This window comes from Dipodomys merriami, unplaced genomic scaffold, assembly GCF_024711535.1.
Source record: "Dipodomys merriami isolate MVZ:Mamm:240054 unplaced genomic scaffold, mDipMer1.0.p SCAF_65, whole genome shotgun sequence".
In the NCBI taxonomy this organism is placed as follows: Eukaryota; Metazoa; Chordata; class Mammalia; order Rodentia; family Heteromyidae; genus Dipodomys; species Dipodomys merriami.
In genome coordinates this window covers 1,340,219-1,361,945 of record NW_027206235.1, presented here as the reverse complement: position 1 = coordinate 1,361,945, position 21,727 = coordinate 1,340,219, and positions in this window count along the sequence as shown.

The following is a 21,727-nucleotide window of genomic DNA, read 5'->3' as shown; positions in this document are numbered from 1 at the left end:
ACCCTTACACTCAACCTAACCCTCACCCTAACCCTTACCCTCACCCTAACTCTCACTCTCAACCTAACCCTAACCCTAACCCTAAACCTAACCCTCACCCTCACCCTAACCCTTAGGCTCACCCTAACCCTCACCCTAACCCTAACCCAACACTAACCCTCACACTAACCCTAATTCTCACCCTAACCCTAACTGTACCCCTCAAGCTAACCCTCATCCTAAACCTAACCCTCAACCTAACCCTAAACCTAACCGTAATCCTTACCTAACACAAACCCTCACCTTCACCATAACCTTCACCCTAACACTCACCCTCAACTTAGCCCTCACCCTATCTCTAACCCTAACCCTAAACCTAACTTTCACCATAAACGTAACCCTAATCCTCACCCTCACCGTAACTCTCACTGTCAGGCTAACCCTCACGCTAACCCTAAATCTCTTCCACACCCTCACCCTCAAAATCACCCTACACATCACCCTAACCCTAACACTCACCCTAACCCTAACCCTAAACCTCCCCCTAAAGGTAACCCTCACCCTAACCCTCACCCTCACCTAATCCTAACCTTAACCATAACCCTTACCAAAACGAAACCCTCTCCCTCACCTTCACCTTAACCCTCACCCTCATCCTAGCCCTCACAATATCCCTAACCCTAACCCTAAACCTCACCTTCACCCTCACCCTCACCAATACTCTAACCCAAACTCTAGCCCTCACCCTAACCCTAACCTCCACCCTAACCCTAAACCTCACCCTCACCCTCACCCTCAGCCTAACCCTAACTCCAATCCTCACCTTAAACCTCACCCTCACTCTAAGCCTAACCCTACACCTAACCCTCACTCTCACCCGAACCCTAACCTCCACTGTAACCCTAACCCTGACACTAACCATAATCCTAAACCTAAACCTCACCCTGACCCTAACCCTCACCCTAATCCTTACCCTCACCCTAACACTCACCCTAACCCTAACACTAACCCTCACACAAAACATAAATCTCACCCTAACCCTAACCCTCACCCTAACCCTAACTCTAACTCTCACCCTAGCCCTCACCGTAACCCTATCACTAACCCTAACACTCAACCTCACCCTAACCATAACCCTCACCATAAACCTTAACCTAACCTTAACCCTCACCCTAACACTAACCCTAACCCTAACCCTCACGGTAACCCTAACCCTCACTCTCACCCTAAACTTCACCCTAACCCTTACCCTGACAATAATCCTAACCCTATCTGTAACCCTAATGCTCTTACTAAACCTAACCAGCACTAGAAATCTATCGCTACCCCTCACTCTAGCCCTCACCCTAACTGTAACACTAACCCTAACGCTAAACCTCACCCTAACCCTAACCCTTGCCCTCACCCTCGGCCTAATCCTAACCCTAACCCTCACCCTAACCCTCACCCTCACCCAATCCTCACCCTTACAGTAACTCTCACCCTCACTCTAATCCTCACCATCACCCTTACCCTCACACTAACCCTAATCCTCACCCTAACCCAAACCGTACGCCTCAAGCTAACCCTCACCCTAAACCTAACCCTCACCCTAACCCTAAACCTATACGTAATCCTTACCTAACACAATCCCTCACCCTCACCATAACCCTCACCCTAAAACTCAACCTCAACTTAGCCCTCACCCTAACCCTAACCCTAATCCTCACCCTAACCCTAAACCTCACCCTAAACCATACCCTCACTCTAACCCTCACCCTAACCCTTACTGTAACCCAAAACCTCACCCTAACCCTCACACTCACCCTAACCCTAACCCAAACCCTAACCCTCAAACTAACCCTCACCATAACCCTAACCCTAAGCCTAAACCTCACCCTCACCCTAACCCTCACCCCAACCCTTACTCTCACCCTAACCCTAACCCTCACCCTCACCTCAAACCTCATACTAACCCTTACCCTAACGCTAACCCTAACCGCAACACTCACACTAACCCTAACCCTCACCCTAACCCTAACCCTCACACTTACCTTATCCTCAGCCTAACCCTAACGCTAACACTAACCCAAAACCTACCCCTCACCCTATCTCTAACCCTAACCCTAAACCTAACTTTCACCCTAAACGTAACCCTAATCCTCACCCTCACCCTAACTCTCACTGTCAGGCTAACCCGCACGCTAACCCTAACTCTCTTCCACACTCTCACCCTCAACATCACCCTACACATCACCCTAACCCAAACACTCACCCTAACCCTAACCCTAAACCTGACCCTAAAGGTAACCCTCACCCTAACCCTCACCCTCACCTAATCCTCACCTTAACCATAACCCTTACCTAAACGAAACCCTCACCCTCACCTTCACCTTAACCCTAACCCTCACCCTAGCCCTCACAATATCCCTAACCCTAACCCTAAACCTCACCTTCACCCTCACCCTCACCAATACTCTAACCCAAACTCTTACCCTCACCCTAACCCTAACCTCCACCCTAACCCTAACCCTCACCCTCACCCTAAACCTCAGCCTAATCCTAACTCCAATCCTAACCTTAAACCTCACCCTCACTCTAAACTTAAACCTACCCCTAACCCTAATTCTCACCCGAACCCTAACCTCCACTGTAACCCTAACCCTCACCCTAAACTTAACCCTAACCCTAACCCTCACCCTCACGCCAGCCCTCAACCTAACCCTAATTCTTACCCTAACCCTCACCCTAACCCTCATGCTCACCCTAAACCGCACACTAACCCTAACCCTAATCCTCAATCTAACCCTAACCCTAACCCTTACCCTAAACTTCACCCTAACCCTAACCCTCACCCTTACCGTAACCCTCACCCTCAACCTAACCCTAAACGTTACTATCACCCCAATGCTCATTCTGACCCTCACCGTAACCCGAACCCTCACCCTAACACTAACCCTAACCCTAACCCTCACCCTAACCCTAACCCTAACCCTAACCCTCTCCTTAACACTCACGGTAACCCTAACCCTCACTCTCACCCTAACCATCACCCTAACCCTTACCCTCACACTAATCCTAATCCTAACTGTAACCCTAATGCTCTTACTAAACCTAACCATCACTCGAACTCTATCCCTACGCCTCACTCTAGCCCTCACCCTAACTGTAACACTAACCCTAACGCTAAACCTCACCCTCACCCTCACCCTCACCCTAACCCTTGCCCTCACCCTCGGCCTAATCCTAACCTTAACCCTCACCCTAACCCTCACCCTCACCCAATCCTCACCCTTACAGTAAACCTCACCCTCAGTCTAATCCTCACCATCACCCTTACCCTTAATGTCACCCTAACCCTCACCCTAACCCTAACCCTCAACCTCACCCTCAACCTCACCCTAACCCTAACACTCACGCTAAACCTTATTGTCACCCTAACTCTCACCCTATCACTAACCCTAACCCTAAACCTCACCCTAACCCTCACCCCCAACCTAACACTAACCCAAACCCTAACCCTCAACCTAACCCTCACTATAACGCAAACGGTAAACCTAAACCTCACCCTCACCCTAACCCTAACCCTTACCCTCAACCTAACACTAACCCTCACCCTCACTCTCAACCTAACCTTACCCCAACGCTAACACTCACCCTAACCCTAAACTCCACCCTAACCCTAATCCTGACTCTAACGCTAACCCTAACCCTAACCCTCACCCTGACCCTCAACCTAACCCTTACCCTCACCCTAACCCTAAACCTAACCCTCACAGTAACCCTAACCCTCATCCTAAACCAAACCCTAAACCTAACCGTACCCCTCATCCTAACCTTCACCCTCACCCTCACCCTCAGCCTAACCCTAACCCTAATCCTAACCTAAACTGTCACCCTCCCCCTCCCCCTAAACCTAACCCTAATCTTAACCCTCACCCTCACCGTCATCCTCAACCTCACCCTAAACTTAACCCTAACAATAACCTTAACCCTAACCCTAACCTCACCCTAACCCACACTCTCATCCTCACCCTAAGCTTAACCCTAACCCTATTCCTAATCCTAAACGTAACCCTCTCCCTCACCCTCACCCTAACCCTAAGCCTAACCCTAACCCTAACTCTAACCCTCACCATCCCCCTCACTCTCACCCTAAACGTAACCCAAGCCCTCAACCGAACCCTCAACCTCACCCTCCACCTAACCCACACCCTCACCCTAAACATGATCCTAACCCTAATAATCACCCTAACCCTAAGCCTCACCCTCACCCTTACCCTAACCCTCACCCTTGCCAACACCCTCAGCATAAACCTAACTCTAATCCTAACACTAAACCTCACCTGCACTCTAAACCTAACCCTACACCTAACCCTATCCCTCACCCTAACCCTTAACCTAACCCTAACCTCCACCCTAACCCTAATCCTGACACTAACCCTAACCTACCCTAACCCTCACCCTAACCCTAACGCTCACCCTATCCCTTAAGCTCACCCTAACACTCACCTTAACCCTAACAATAATCCTCACACTAAACCTAACGCTCACCCTAACCATAACCCTCACCCTAAGCCTAAAGCTAACCCTAACTATCACTCGCACCCTAGACCTCACCGTAACCCTAAACCTAACCCTAACCCTCAACCTCACCCTAAAACTCACCCTAACCCTAACCCTCACCCTAACACTTACCTTCGCCCTAACCCTCACCCTAACCCTAATCTTAAGCCTCACACTACCCCACACCCTCACCCTCACCCCCACCTCACCCTAACCCGAACACAAATCCTAACACTAACCCTCACTCTTACTCTCAACCTAACCCTACCACTAACCCTAACCTCCACCCTAACCCTAATCCTGACTCTAACCCTAACCCTAAAACTAACCCTCACCCTAACCCTTACCTTCACCCTAACACTCAGCCTAACCCTCAACCTAACCCTTAACCTCACCTTAACCCTAAACCTAACCCTCATACTAACCCTAACCCTCATCTTAAACCTAACCCTAAACCTAACCGTACCCCTCATCCTCAACCTCACCTTCACCCTCAGACTAACCCTAACACTAACCCTAATCCTAACCCTAACCCTCACCCTCACCCTCACACTAAACCTAACCCCAATCTTAAACCTCACCCTCACCCTCAACCTCACCCTAACCCTAACCATAACAAAAAACCTAACCCAACCCTAACCCTAACGATCACCCTCATCGTCAACCTAACCCTAATTCTAAATATAACCCTCTCCCTCACCCTCACCCTAACCCTAATCCTAACCCTAGCCCTCACCCTAACCCTCACGCTCACCCTCAACCTAAACCTAAACCTAACCCAAACCCTCAACCGAACCCTCACCCTCACCCTCCACCTAACACTCACCCTCAACCTAATCCTAACCCTAACCTTCAACCTCATCCTCACCCTAACTTTAACCCAAACCCTAACACGCAACTTAACCCTCAACATACCCCTATCTCTAACACTGAAAATGTCCCTCACCCTAATGCTCTCCCTAACCCTTACCTTCACCCTAACACTTACCCTAACCCTAATACTCACCCACACCCTAACCCTCACCCTAACCCTGACCCTCACACTAAACCTGCCCCTCACCCTAACACTAACCCTAAACCTCACCCTAACCTTCACCCTCACCCTCACCCTTAACCTTATCCTCAGCCTCACCCTAACCTTCACACTAAATTTAACCAAAACACTAACCCTCAACCTAACCCTCACCATACACCTGAAACTGTCCCTCAACCTAACGCTCTCCCTAACCCTAACCCTAAACCTAACCCTAGCGCTAACCCTACCCCTAACCCTAACCCTAACCCAAACTCTCACACTAAACCTAACTCTCACCCTAACCGTAACCCTACCCCTTACCCTAACCCTCACCTTAACCCTAACTCTAACCCTCACCATAACCCTCAGGCTAACCCTCACTCTCACCCACACACTCACCCTATCCCTAACCCTAAGCAAAACCCTAACCTTAACGGTCACCCTAACCCAAACCCTAACCCTATCCCTCACCCTCACCCTAACCCTCACCCTAACCCTTAACTTCATCCTCACCCTAAATGTCACACTTATCCGAAACCTCACCATAACTCTAAACTTAACTCTCACCCTCACCATCACCCACACCCTAACCCTAACCCTAACCCTCACCTTAACCCTAAAACTCACCCTAATCCTCACCCTAACCCTCACTCTCACCCGCAACCTCACCCTACCCTAACCCTAACCCTCACCCTAACCCTAACCCTCACCCTAACACTTACCCACAGCCTAACACTAACAATACCTCTAACACTAACCCTCACACTAACCATAGCCCTCACCATAACCCTAAACCTCACCCTAACAATAACCCTAAACCTAAACCTCACCCTCACCCTAGCCCTCACCTTAACCCTCATTCTAACCCTAACCATCAACCTAACCCTTACCCTCATCCTCAACATAAACCTCAAACTAACCCTAACCATAATCCTCAATCTAACCCTCACCCTAAACCTAACCCGAACCCTTAACCAAACCCTCACCCTAACACTAACCCTCACCCTTATCTTAACAATCACGCTCAGCCTAACCCTCAACTTTACCCTTACCATCACCCTCACCCTAACCCTCACCCTTACCCTAATCCTCACCCTAGCCCTCACCCTAACCCTAACCTTCACCCTCACACTCACCCTCACCCTCAGTGTAACACTAACCCTATCACTTTTCCTAACCCTAAACCTCACCCTCACCCAAACCGTTACCCTAACCGTAACCCTCACACTGAACCTAACCCTCAACCTAAACCTAACCCTACCCCTCACCCTAACCCTCACCCTAAACTTAACCCTAACCCTAACCCTCACCCTCACGCCAGCCCTCACCCTAACCCTAATTCTTACCATAACCCTCACCCTAAACCTCATGCTCACCCTAAACCTCACACTAACCCTAACCCTAATCCTCAATCTAACCCAAACCCTAACCCTTACCCTAAAATTCACCCTAACCCTAACCCTCACCCTTACATTAACCCTCACCCTCAACCTAAGCCTAAACGTTACTATCAACCCAATGCTCAATACTGACCCTCACCCTAACCTGAACCGTCATCCTAACACTCACCCTAACTCTAACCCTATCCATCACCATAACTCTAACACTCACACTCACCATCGCCATCAGCCTAAAGCCTATGCCTAAGCCTAACCCTAACCCTATCCCTCACCCTCACCCTAGCCCTCACCCTAACCAGTATCCTAACCCTAACCCTCATCCTAACCCTCACCCTCACCCTATGGCTAACCATCACCCTAAGCCTAATTCTCACCCCCACCCTCACCCTCAGCCTAACCCTAAGCCTAAGCCTAATCTTAACCCTAACCCTATACTCACCCTCACACTAACCCTAATCCTAACCCTAACCCTAATCCTAACGCTTAACCTCAACCTAACCCTCACCCTAAACCTAACGCTAACCCTAACATTAACCCTAACTCTAACCCTCACCCTAACCTTCACCCTTAACCTAAACCTAACCCTAACCCTCACCCTCACCCTCACCCAAACCCCAACTGTAACCCTAAACCTATTATTAACACTAATGCTAACCCTAAAACTAACCCTAAACCTACCTTCACCCTCAGCCTCACTCTATATGCAAATGTAACCCTAACCATAACACTTACAATAACCCTAACCCTAATCCTAACCATCACCCTCACCCGAATCCTAATTCTAACCCTAACTCTCACCCGAAACTTAACCCTCACCCTCACTGAAACCCTAACTCTCATCTTAACCCTCATCCTAACCCTAACCCTAGCCCTCACCCTAACCTATAACCTACCCTAACCCAAACCCTAACCCTCAACCTAACCCTCACCCTCACCCTAACCCTAACCCTAAACCTCACATTAACGCTAACCCTAAACCTACACCTCAACCTCCCCCTCATCCTAACTTTAACCCTAAACCTCACACTCAACCAATCCCTAATCCTAACCCTAAACCTAAACGTCACCCTAACCCTCACCCTAACCCTCACCCTCACCCTCACCCAAACCATAACTCTAAACCTAACCCTAACATTAACACTAATCCTAAACCTAAAACTAACCCTAACCCTAACCCTAACCTTCACCCTCAACCTCACCCTCACTGCAAATGTAACCCTAACCATAACACTTAAAATAACATTAACATTAATCCTAAACATCACCCTCACTCTCCTCACTCTAATCCTAATCCTAACATGAACCCTCACCTTAACCCTAACCCTCACCTTCATTTTAACCCTAAACCTCATCTTAACCCTCACCCTAACCTTAAACCTAATCAACACCCTAATGCTTAACCTCACCCTAATCCTAAAACTAAGCCTAACCTAAACCTCAACCTAAACCTCATGCTCACCCTAACCCTAACCCAAACCCAAACCCTCAACCTAAGCCTCACCCTAACCCTCAACCTAACCCTAATCCTACTTCTCACCCTAACCATCATGCTAACTCTAAACCTCAACCTTACCAGAACCCTAACCTTAACCCTAACCCTAAACCTCTCCCTAAGGCTAATTCTAACCCTAACCCTAACTCTCACCCTCAACCTCTCCCTCAGCCTAACCCTAAACCTAGCCCTAGCCCTAACCCTAACCCTCACACTCACCCTCACCCTAACCCTAATCCTAAACCCAACCCTAACCCTCACACTAAAGCTCACCCTAACCCTAACCCTAACACTAACCCTAACCCTAAACCACACCCTCACCCTTACCCTAACCCTAACTCTAAACCTAAACCTCAACTTCACCCTAACCCTAACTCTAACCCTAACCCTAACCCAAAATCTCACCCTAACCCTAACCCTAATCCTCACCCTCACCCTCACCCTCAGCGTAAACCTAACCCTAAACCTCACCCTAAACCTAACCCTCACCATAACACTTACCCTCACCCTAACACTAACCTTAACACTATACCTCACACTAAACCTAACCCTCACCCTAATTCTAACCCTCACCCTCACCCAAACCCTAACCCTAACCCTAACCCTCACCCTAAACCTAAATCTAACCCTAAACCTCTAACCCTAACCCTCATCCTCACCCTAAACCTCACCCTCACCCTAACCCTAATCCTCATTCTAACCCTTACCCTCACCCTAACTCTAACCCTAGCCCTTAACCTAACACTCACCCTAACCCTAACCCTCACCATTACCGTAACCCTCATCCTCAGCATAACTCTCACCTTTAAACTTACCGACACCCTCAAACTAAATCTTACCCTAACCCTAAACTTAACCCGAAACCTAACTATCACCCTAACCCTAACCCTCACCCTCAACCTCAACCTCACCCTCAGCCTATCCCAATGCCTAACCCTAAACCTAACCCTCACATTCACTGTCTCACTAACCCTAATCCTAATCCTAACCCTAACCCTAACACACAACCTCACCCTAACCCTCACCCTAACCCTAATCCTAACACTTACACTTACCCTAACCCTCATCCTAACCCTATCTAACCCTAAACCTCAAACTCACCCTGACACTCACCCTAATCCTAACACTAAACTTCACCCTAACCCTAACCCTGAACCTTACCCTCACCCTAGCCCTAACCCTAAAACTAAACCTAAACCTAAACCTCACCCTCACACTAACCCTAACTCAAACCTTAACCCTAAACCTAAACCTCACCCTAACTCTAACCCTCACCCTCACTCTCACTGTAACACTAAACCTAAACCTAACAATAATCCTAAACCTAACCCTAACCCTCACTCTAACCATAACACTCACCCTAACCCTAACCCTCACCCTAACACTTACCCTCAACCTTACCCTAACCCTAACTCTAATACTAACCCTCACAGTAACCCTAACTCTCAACCTAAACCCAAACATTCGCCCTAACACTAACCCTAATCCTCACCCTAAACCTCATACTAACCCTAAGCCTCAATCTAACCCTCACCCTCACCCTACCCTCACCCTAACTCTTACCCTAACCCTCACCCTAAATGTAACCCTCACTCTTAGTGGAACACTCACCCTCAGCCTAACCCTCACCTTTACTCTTACGGTCACACTCACCCTAATCCTCACCCTAACCCTAACCCTGATCCTAAAATTCACCCTAAACCTAACCCTAACCATCACCCTAACCCTAATCCTCACCCTCACCCTCACCCTCATCCTAACCCTAACCTTCATCCTAACCCTCCCCCTAACCCTTACGCCAACCCTCACCCTAACCCTAATCCTAAACTTAGCCCTATCCCTAAACCTCAACCTAAAACTCACCCTCAACCTAACCCAAACCCTAACCCTAAACCTCACACTAACCCTAACCCTAACACTAACCCTAAGTCTAACCCTCAACCTCACCCTCATTCTAACCCTAACCCTAAACCTAAACCTCATCTTAAACCTAATCCTCACACACAGCCTAACCGTTACCACAATCCTAATCCTATCATTAAGCCTAACCCTCACCCACACCCTAACACTCACCCTAACCCTAACTCTAACACTAACCCTAACCCTCACCCTCAGCCTCACCCTAACCCTAACTCTAAACCTAAACCTCAACCTCACCCTAACCCTAACCGTAAACTTAACGCTAAACCTCACCCTAACACTAACCCTAAAACTCACCCTCACCCTAGCCCTCACCCTAACCCTAATCCTAACCCTAACTCTCATCCAAACCCTCCAACTAAACCTAACCCTCACCCTAACCCTCACACTCACCTTCAACGTAACCCTAATCCTAAACCTAGCACTATCCCTAAACCTCAACCTAAACCTCACCTTCACTCTAAACCTAACACTAACCCTAACCCTAAACCTCACGCTAACTGTCCCCCTAACCCAAACTCTAAACCTAAACCTCACCCTCACCCTAACCCTAACCCTAAACCTAAACCTCACCCTAAACCTCACACTAACCCTAACCTTCACTCTCTCCCAAAACCTCAAAGTAAGTCTAACTCTAAACCTAACAATAACCTAACCCTAACCCTAACCCTAACCCTAACCCTCACCATCAGCCTCACCCTCACAGCAAACTTAACCCTAACCATAACACTAAAAATAACCCTAACCCAAACACTAACCCTAATCCTCACACCCACCCTCAACCTCAGCCTAACCCTAAGATAAACCCTAACTCTAAACCTCACCATAACCATAACCATAAACCTAAAGCAACCCTAAACCTAACCCAAACCCTAAACCCAAACCTAACCCTAATCCTCAGCCTCACGCTCACCCTAACACAAACCCTAACCCTAACCCCCACCCTAACCCTAAACCTAACCATAACCATAACCATAACCATAACCTTCACTGTAACTCTAACCCTAACCCTAAACCTAAACCTAACACTAATCCTCAGCCTCACCCTCACCATAACCAAAATCCTAACCCTAACCCTCACCCTAACTCTAAGCCTAACCCTAAACCTAACCTTAACTCTCACACTCACACTCACCCTAAACTTAATCGTAAACCTAAATCTATCCCTAACCCCAACCTTCACAGTCAGCCTCAACCTAGCCCTCACCCTAACCCTAATCCTAACCCTAAACCTCATCCTATACCTAACCCTAACCCTCACACTCATGCTCAGCCAAAGCCTACACTTAAGCCTAAACCCAAGCCTAACCCTTACACTAACCCTAAACCTAACACTAACCCTAACCCTAACTCTAAACCTCATCCTCATCCTAACACTAACTCTAACCCTAACCCTAAACCTAAACCTCATCTTAACCCTAAACCTCACACACATCCTAACCCTTACCCTAATCCTAATCCTTTCACTAAGCCTAACCCTCATCCACACCCTAACCCTCACCCTAACCCTAACTCTAACCCTAACCCTAACCCTAACCTTCACCCTCACCCTAAATATAACCATAAACCTCAACCTTACCCTAACCCTAAACCTAAACCTAATGCTAAACCTCATACTAACCCTAACCCTAAAACTCACCCTCACCCTAGCCTTCACCCTAACCCTAATACTAACCCTAAAGCTCATGCAAGCCCTCCCCATAACCTTAACCGTAGCCCTCACCCTATCCCTAACCCTCAACCTCTCCCTCACCCTCAGCCTAACCTTAAGCCTAAACCTAACCCTCACCCTAACACTCACACTCACCCTCACCTAACCCTAATCCTAAACATAACCCTATCCCTAAACCTCAACCTAAACCTCACCCTCACCATAAACCTAACACTAACCGTAACGCTGAACCTCACCCTAACTATCCCCCTAACCCTAACTCTAACGCTAAACCTCACCCTTACCCTAACCATAAACCTAAGACTCACCCTAAACCTAACCCTAACCCTAACCCTCACCCTCACCCAAAACCTCAAAGTAACTCTAACTCTAAACCTAACAATAACACTAACCCTAACCCTAACCCTAAACCTAACCATAACCCTCACCCTCAGCCTCACCTTCACCGCAAACTTAAACCTAACCATAACACTAACAATATCCCTAACAGTAAAACTCACCCTAATCCTCACCCCAACGCTCACCCTCAGCCTAACCCTAAGCCAAAACCTAACCCTAACCCTCACTGTAAACCCAACCCTCACTGTAACCCTAACCCTAACCCTAAACCTAACCCAAACCCTAACCCTAATCCTCAGCCTCAGCCTCACCCTAACCCAAACACTAACCCTAACCCCCACCCTAACCCTAAGCCTAAGCCTAACCCTAACCCTAACCCTCATACTCACCCTCACCCTAATCCTAAACCTAACCCTATCCCTGAACCTAACCCTCACCCTAACCCTCACCCTAGTGCTCATCCTAACCCTAACTCTAACACTAACCCTAAACCTAAACCTCATCCTAACCCTAAACCTAAACCTCACCCTCACCCTCACCGTAACCGTAGCCCTAATGCTAACAGTAACACCTAACCCTAGCCCTAACACTCAACCTTACTATAACCCTCACCCTAACCCTCACCCTCACCCACCACTTATCCTCACCCTAATACTAACTCTAACCTTAACACAAACCATCACCCTAACCCTAATCCTCACACTCACCCTAACCCTAACCCTCACCCTCAACCTAACCCTCAACCTAAACCTAACCCTCATCCTCACCCTGAATCTCACAATAACCCTAACACTAATCCTCAATCTAGCCCTCACACTCACCCTACCCCTAAATCTAATCCTCACGCTAAACCTAACCCTCACCCTAGCCCTCACCCTAACCCGAACTCTACCGCTAAACCTCATCATAACCTTAACTCTCCTGCTCACCCTCTCCCTCAGTGTAACCCTAAGCCTAAACCTAACCCTAACCCTAACCTGCACACTAACTCTAACGCTTACCCTCACACTAACCCTCACCGTAACCCTAAACATTACCCTCAACCTAAACCTAACCTTCACCCTCAACCTCACCCTCAGCTTAATCCTAAGCATAACCCTAACCCTAACCCTAACCCTCACACTCAACCTAACCCTTACCTAAATCCTAATCCTAAACCTAAGCCTAAACCTCAACCTCACCCTAACCCTCACCCTAACCCTAACTCTAACACTAACACTAACCCTAACCCTCACCCTCAGCCTCACCCTAACCCTAAACCTCACCCTAAGCCTAACCCTAAATCTCACCCTCATCCTAGCCCTCACTCTAAACCTAATCCTTACCGTAATGCTCATCCTAACCTTCCCTAACCCTAACCCTCACCCAAACGCTAACACTCACCCTCACCCTCACCCTCAGCCTAAACCTAAGCCTAACCCTAACCCTGACCCTAACCCTCACACTCACCCTAACCTTTACCCTAATCCTAATCCTAACACTAAAACTAACCCTCACCCTCATCCTAACCCTCAAATTAACCCTAACTCTAAAACTAACCCTAAACCTAACCTTCACCCTCAGCCTCAGCTAAACCCTAACTCTAACCCTAAACTTCACCTTCACCCTAACCCTAATCTTATATCTCACCCTAAACCTAACCCTAAACCTCACCCTCAAACTAGCTCTCACCCTAAACCTATTCCTAAACCTAACCCTCATCCTAACACTCACCCTCACACTAAGCCTAATCCTCAACTACACACTAACCCTAAACCTAACACTAAAGCTCAAACTAACCCAAAACATCACCCTCACCATAACCCTTACCCTAACCCTCACCCTTACCCTAAACCTAACCCTCACCCCCACCCTCACCCTCACCATAACTCTAACCCTAACCCTAACAATAATACTAACCCTAAATCTAACCATCACCCTAACCCTAATCCTCACACTCACCCTCATCCTCAGCTGAACCCTAAGCCTAAGCCTAACCCTCACCCTAACCCTCACACTCACCCTCATCCTAACCCTAATCCTAAACCTAGCCCTATCCCTAAACCTCAACCTAAGACTCACCCTCACCCTAACCCTAACCCTATCCCTAAACCTCACACTAACCCTAACCCTAACACTAACCATAACTCTAACCCTAAACCTCACCCTCATTCTAACCCTAACCCTAAACCTAACCCTAAACCTAACCCTAAACCTAAACCTCATGCTAACCCTAATCCTCACACACAGCCTAACCATAACCACAATCCTAATCCTATCACTAAGCCTAACCCTCACCCACACCCTAACACTCACCCTAACCCTAACTCTAACACTAACCCTAACCCTCACGCTCAGCCTCACCCTAACCCTAACTCTAACCCTAAACCTCAATCTCACCCTAACCCTAACCCTAAACCTAACGCTAAACCTCACCCTAACACTAACCCTAAAACTCACCCTCACCCTATCCCTCACCCTAACCCTAACCCACAAACTCACCCTCACCCTCGGCCTAACCCTAAGCCTAAACCTAACCCTCACCATAACCCTCACACTTACCGTCAACGTAACCCTAATCCTAATCCTAGCACTATCCCTAAACCTCAACCTAAACATCAACCTCACCCTAAAACTCACCTTCACCCTAAACATAAACCTCACCCTAAACCTCACACTAACCCTAAGCTTCACCCTCACCCAAAACCTCAAAGTAAGTCTAACTCTAAACCTAACAATAACCCTAACCCTAACCATAAACATAACCATAACCCTCACCCTTAGCCTAACCCTCACAGCAAACTTAACCCTAACCATAACACTAAAAATAACCCTAACCCTAACACTAACCCTAATCCTCACCCCCACCCTCACCCTCAGCCTAACCCTAAGCTAAAACCTAACCCTAAACCTCACCATAACCATAACAATAAACCTAAACCTAATCCTAACCCTAACCCAAAACCTAATCCTAAACCTAAACCTTATCCTCAGCCTCACCCTCACCCTAACACCAACCCTAACCCTAACCCCCACCCTAACCCTAAACCTAACCATAACCATAACCATAACCTTCACTGTAACTCTAACCTTAACCCTAACCCTAAACCTAACACTAATCCTCAGCCAAACCCTCACCATAATCAAAATCCTAACCCTCACCCTAACCCTAACCCTAAGCCTAACCCTCACCCTAACCCTAACTCTCACACTCACACTCACCCTAAACCTAATCGTAAACCTAAATCTATCCCTAACCCCAACCCTCACAGTCAGCCTCAACCTAGCTCACACCCTAACACTAATCCTAACCCTAAACCTCATCCTAACCCTCACCCTAATCCTAACCCTAACCCTCACCCTAACCCTAACCCTAACCCTAACCCTCATGATCAGCCAAAGCCTACACCTAAGCCTATACCTAAGCCTAACCCTAAGCCTAACCCTCACCCTAACCCTAAACCTAACACTAACCCTAACCCTAACCCTAACCCTAAACCTCACCCTCACCCTAACCCTAACTCTAAACCTAACCCTAAACCTAAACCTCATCCTAACCCTAATCCTCACACACACCCTAACCCTTACCCTAATCCTAATCCTTTCACTAAGCCTAACCCTCATCCACACCCTAACCCTCACCCTAACCCTAAGTCTAACCCTAACCCCAACCCTCAACCTCACCCTCAGCCTCACCCTAACCCTAAATATAACCATAAAACTCAACCTCACCCTAACCCTAACACTAAACCTAACGCTAAACCTCACCCTAACCCTAACCCTAAAACTCACCCTCACCCTAGCCTTCACCCTAACCCTAATACTAACCCTAACGCTCATACAAGCCCTCCCCATAACCTTAACCCTAGCCCTCACCCTAACCCTAACCCTCAAACTCTCCCTCACCCTCAGCCTAACCCTAAGCCTAAACCTAACCCTCACCCTAATACTCACACTCACCCTCACCCTAACCCTAATTCTAAACCTAAACATATCCCTAAACCTCAACCTAAACCTCACCCTCACCATAAACCTAACACTAACCATAACGCTGAACCTCACCCTAACTATCCCCCTAACCCTAACTCTAACCATATACCTCAACCTCACCCTAACCATAAACCTAAGACTCACCCTAAACCTAACCCTAACCCTAACCCACATCCTCACCCAAAAACTCAAAGTAAGTCTACCTCTAAACCTAACAATAACACTAACCCAAACCCTAACCCTAAACTTACCATAACCCTCACCCTCAGCCTCATCCTCACCACAAACTTAACCCTAACCATAACACTATTAATAACCTAACCCTAAAACTCTCCATAATCCTCACCCCCAAGCTCACCCTCAGCCTAAACCTAAGCTAAACCCTAACCCTAACCCTCACTGTAACCCTAACCCTAATCCTAATCCTAACCCTATCCCTAAAACTAACCCTCACCCTAACCCTCACCCTAGCCCTCACCCTAACCCTAACTCTAACCCTAACCCTAAACCTCATCCTCATCCAAACCCTAAACCTAACCCTCACCCTCACCCTCCACGTAACCGTAGCCCTAACTAACAGTAACCCTAACCCTAGCCCTAACACTCAACCTTACTATAACCCTCACCCTAACCCTCACCCTCACCCTAACACTTACCCTCACCCTAATACTAACTCTAAACCTAACACAAACCATCAACCTAACCCTAATTCTCACACTCACTCTAACCCTAACCCTCACCCTCAACCTAACCCTCAACCTAAACCTAACCCTCATCCTCACCCTGAACCTCACAATAATCCTAACACTAATCCTCAGTCTAGCCCTCACCCTCACCGTACAACTAATCTAATCCTCAAGCTAACCCTAACACTCACCCTAGCCCTCACCCTAACCCTAACTCTACCACTAAACCTCACCCTAACCCTAAACCTCATGCTCACCCTCTCCCTCAGTGTAACCCTAGGCCTAATCCTACCCCTAACCCTAACACTCACACTAACTCTAACGCTTACCCTCACCCTAACCCTCAACCTAAACCTAACCCTCACGCTCAATGTAACCCTGACCCTTACCCTCAACCCAACCCTAACCTTCACCCTCAACCTCACCCTCAGCTTAATCCTAAGCATAACCCTAACCCTAACCCTAATCCTCACACTCAACCTAACCCTTACCATAATCCTAATCCTAATCCTAAACCTAAACCTAAACCTCACCCTCACCCTAACCCTCAACCTAACCTTAACTCTAACACTAACCCTAACCCTAACCCTCACCCTCAGCCTCACCCTAACCCTAAACCTAACCCTAAACCTCATCCTAAGATAACCCTAAATCTCACCCTCATCCTAGCCCTCACTCTAACCCTAATCCTTACCGTAATGCTCATCCTAAACTTCCCCTAACCCTAACCCTAACCCCTACCCTAATCCTCAAGCCCACCCTCACCCTCAGCCTAACCCTAAGCCTGACCCTAACTCTAAACCTCACTGTAACTTTAACCCTAACCCTAACTCTAACCTTAACCCTAACCCTAAACCTAACCATAATACTCAACATCACCCTCACCCTAACCCAAACCCTAAACCTAATGCTCAACCTATCCCTAATCCTAACCCTAACCTTAACCCTCAACCTAACCTTCACCCTATCCCTAACTTTAACATTAACCCTAACCCTAAGCCACATCCTCAGCCTCACCCTAAACCTAACTCTATCCCTAACCCTAACATTAAACCTCACCCTAAACCTAAGCCTAATCCACACCCTCACCCTCACCATAACCGTAACCCTAACTCTAACCCTAAAATTAACCCTAACCCTATCCCTAACCCTCACCTTAACCATAACCCTCACCCTAAGCCTAACCCTCAACATAACACTTACCCTCACTCTAACACTAACCCTAACCCTATCACTAACCCTCACACTAACCTAACCCTCATTCTAATACTAAACCTCACCCTAACCATAACCCATACCCTCACCCTCACCGTAACGCCCACCCTAACCCTAATTCTAATGCTCACCCTCACCCTAACCCTAACCCTCATCCTTACACTAAACCTCACACTGACCCTAACCCTAATCCTCAATCTAATACTCACCCTAACTCTAACCCTAACCCTTACCCTAACCCTAAACCGAACTTTAACCCTCACCCTCAGCCTAAACCATACCTTTACCCTTAGCATCTTTATCACCCTAAACATCACCCTAACCCTAAATCACATCCTAATCCTCACCCTACCATAAACCTAACCATCCCCCTAACCCTAACCCTCACCGTCAACCTCACGCTCAGCCTATTCCTAAGCATAAGCCTAAGCCTATCCCTTACCCTCACGCTCACCCTCACTGTAACTCTAACCCTAACCCAAAAAATGAAACTAATCCTAAGACTAAGCCAAACCCTAACCCTAACCCTACCTTAATCCTAACACTCAACCTCACCCTAACACTAATCCTAACCCTAACCCTCACCCTAATGCTAACCCTCACCCTTATAGTAACCTTAACCCTCAACCTAACCCTCACCCTAACCCTAAACCCTAAACCTAGACCTCACCCTAACACTAACCCTGACCCTCACCCTCTCACTAGCCATCACCCTAACCCTAATCCTAACCCTAATCCTCATCCTAACCCTCACACTAACCCTAAGACTAACCCACACCCTAATCATAACCCTAAGACTAACCCACACCCTAACCCTAACCCTAACACTAAACCTCACCCTAAACCTAACCTTCACCCTAAACATATCCCTCACGCTGACCATCAACCTCAGCGAAACCCTAACCCTAACAGTCACACTCACCTTAACCCTTAACCTAATCCTAATCCTAACCCTAAGCCTAACCCTCTCCCTCACTCTAACCCTCACCATATCCCTAACACTAAAACTAGCTCTAAACCTAACCCTCACCCTAAGCCTCACCCTAACCATAACTCTAACCTAAAACCCCACCCTCACCCTAACCCTAATCCTAACCCTAAACCTAAAGCTCACCCTAAACTTAATGATAAATCTCAACCGAACCCTCACAGGAACCCTTACCCTAATCCTAATCCTAACCCTAACCCTTGACCTAAACCTCCCCCTAACCCTAACTCTAACCCTAAACCTCACCATAACCCTAACCCTAAACCTAAACCTAACTCTACACCTCACGCTAACCCTAACCTTAATCCTCACCCTCACCATAACTCTAACCCTAACGCTAACAATAACACTAATCCTAACCCTAACCCTAACCCTAATCCTAAGCCTCATCCTCACCCTAACTGTAATCCTAATCATAATCCTCACCCTAACCCTAACCCTCACCATTACTGTAACCCTAACCCTCATCCTAACCCTCACCCTAACCATAACCCTAAACCTCACCCTAACACTAACCCTAACTCTCACCCTCACCCTAGCCCTCACCCTAACACTAATCCTAACCCTAATCCTCATCCTAAACCTCACCCTAACCCTAACCCTAACCCTCACCCTAACACTAATCCTAACGATAACCCTCACTCTAACACTAATCCTAATCCTCACCCTCAACCTCAGCCTAAACCTAAGCCTAATCCAACACTAACACTAACCATCACCCTCAACAAACCCTCACCTTAACCCTAACTCTAACACTAACACTAACCCTAACCCTCACACTCAGCCTCACTCTAAACCTAACTCTAACCCTAAACCTCACCCTCACCCTAACCCTACCCTAACCTAATCCTAAACCTCATCCTAAACCTAACCCTAAACATCAACTTCACCGTAGCTCTCACCCTAACCCTAATCCTAAACCTAACATTCATCCTAACCATAGCCATGACCCTAACCCTAACCCTCACCCTAACCCAAAACCTCACCCTCACCCTCTCCCGTAGCCCAACATTAAGCCTAACCCTAACATTAACCCTAACCCCCACACTCACCCTAAACCTAACCCTAATCCTCATCCTAACCCACACCCTCACCCTAACCCTCACCCTAACCCTAACACTAAAACTAACCCTAACCCTAAACCTCACCCTCAGCCTCACCCTAACCCTAACTCTAACCCTAAACCTCAACCTCACCCTCACCTTATCCCTAACCCTAACCCTAAACCTCACCCTAAACCTAACCCTAAACCTCACCCTCACCCTAGCCCTTACCCTAACCCTAATCCTAACTTTAACCCTCATACTAACCCTCCCCCTAAACCTAACCTAACCCTGAACCTTACCCTAGACCTCACCCTCAACCTCACCCTCATCCTAACCCTAAGGCTAACTCTAAACCTAACCATAACACACACACTCACACTCACCCTAAGCCTAAACCTATCCCTAACCCGAACCCTAAACCTCACCCTAACTCTTACCATAACCCTAAACCTAACACTATCACTAAACCTAACTCTCACCCTCAGCCTCACCCTAACCCTAACTCTAACCCTAAACCTCACCCTCACCCTAAACCTAACTCTAACCTTACCTAAACCCTAAACCTCACCCTAAAACTAAACCTAACCCTCAACCTCACCGTAACCTTAACCCTAAACCTAACCCTAACAATAACCCTAACCCTAATCCTAAACCTCACCCTAACCACAACCCTCACCCTAAACCAAGATCTCACCCTAACACTTAACCTCACCCTAACACTAACCCTAACCCTAACACTAACCCTCACACTAACACTAACTGTAAACCTAAGCCTAAACCTCAACTTAAGCCTCACCCTCACCCTAACCCTAACACTAAGCCTAACCCTAACAATAACACTAACCCTAACCCGAACCATCACCATCATCTTAGTCCTCACCCCCAACCTCTCCCTCAGCCTAACCCTAATCCTAAGCCTAACCCTCACCCTAATACTCACACTCACCCTCACCCTAACCCTAATCCTAAACCTAAACCTATCCCTAAACCTCAACTTAACCCTCACCCTCACCCTAACCCTTACACTAACCCTAACCCTAAACCTCACCCTAACCCCAAATCTAACACTAACCCTAATAGTAACACTAACACTAAATCTAAAACTAACCCTCACCCGAAGCCTCCCCCTAACACTATATCTAATGCTAAACCTCACCCTCTGCCTAACCCTAACCCTAACTCTTAACCCCACACAAAACCTAAACCTAACCCTCACCCTCACCGTAAATCTAACACTAACCCTAACAATAACACTAACCCTAACCCTAACACTCACCCTCACCCTTACCCTCGGCCTAACCCTAAGCCTAAGCCTAACCCTGAACCTAACCCCCACACTCACCCTAACCCTTACCCTAATCCTAATCCTAACCCTAAGCCTAACCCTCACCCTCATCCTAACCCTCACCCTAACCCTAACTCTAACACTAACCCTAACCTTAACCCTCACCCTCAGCCATA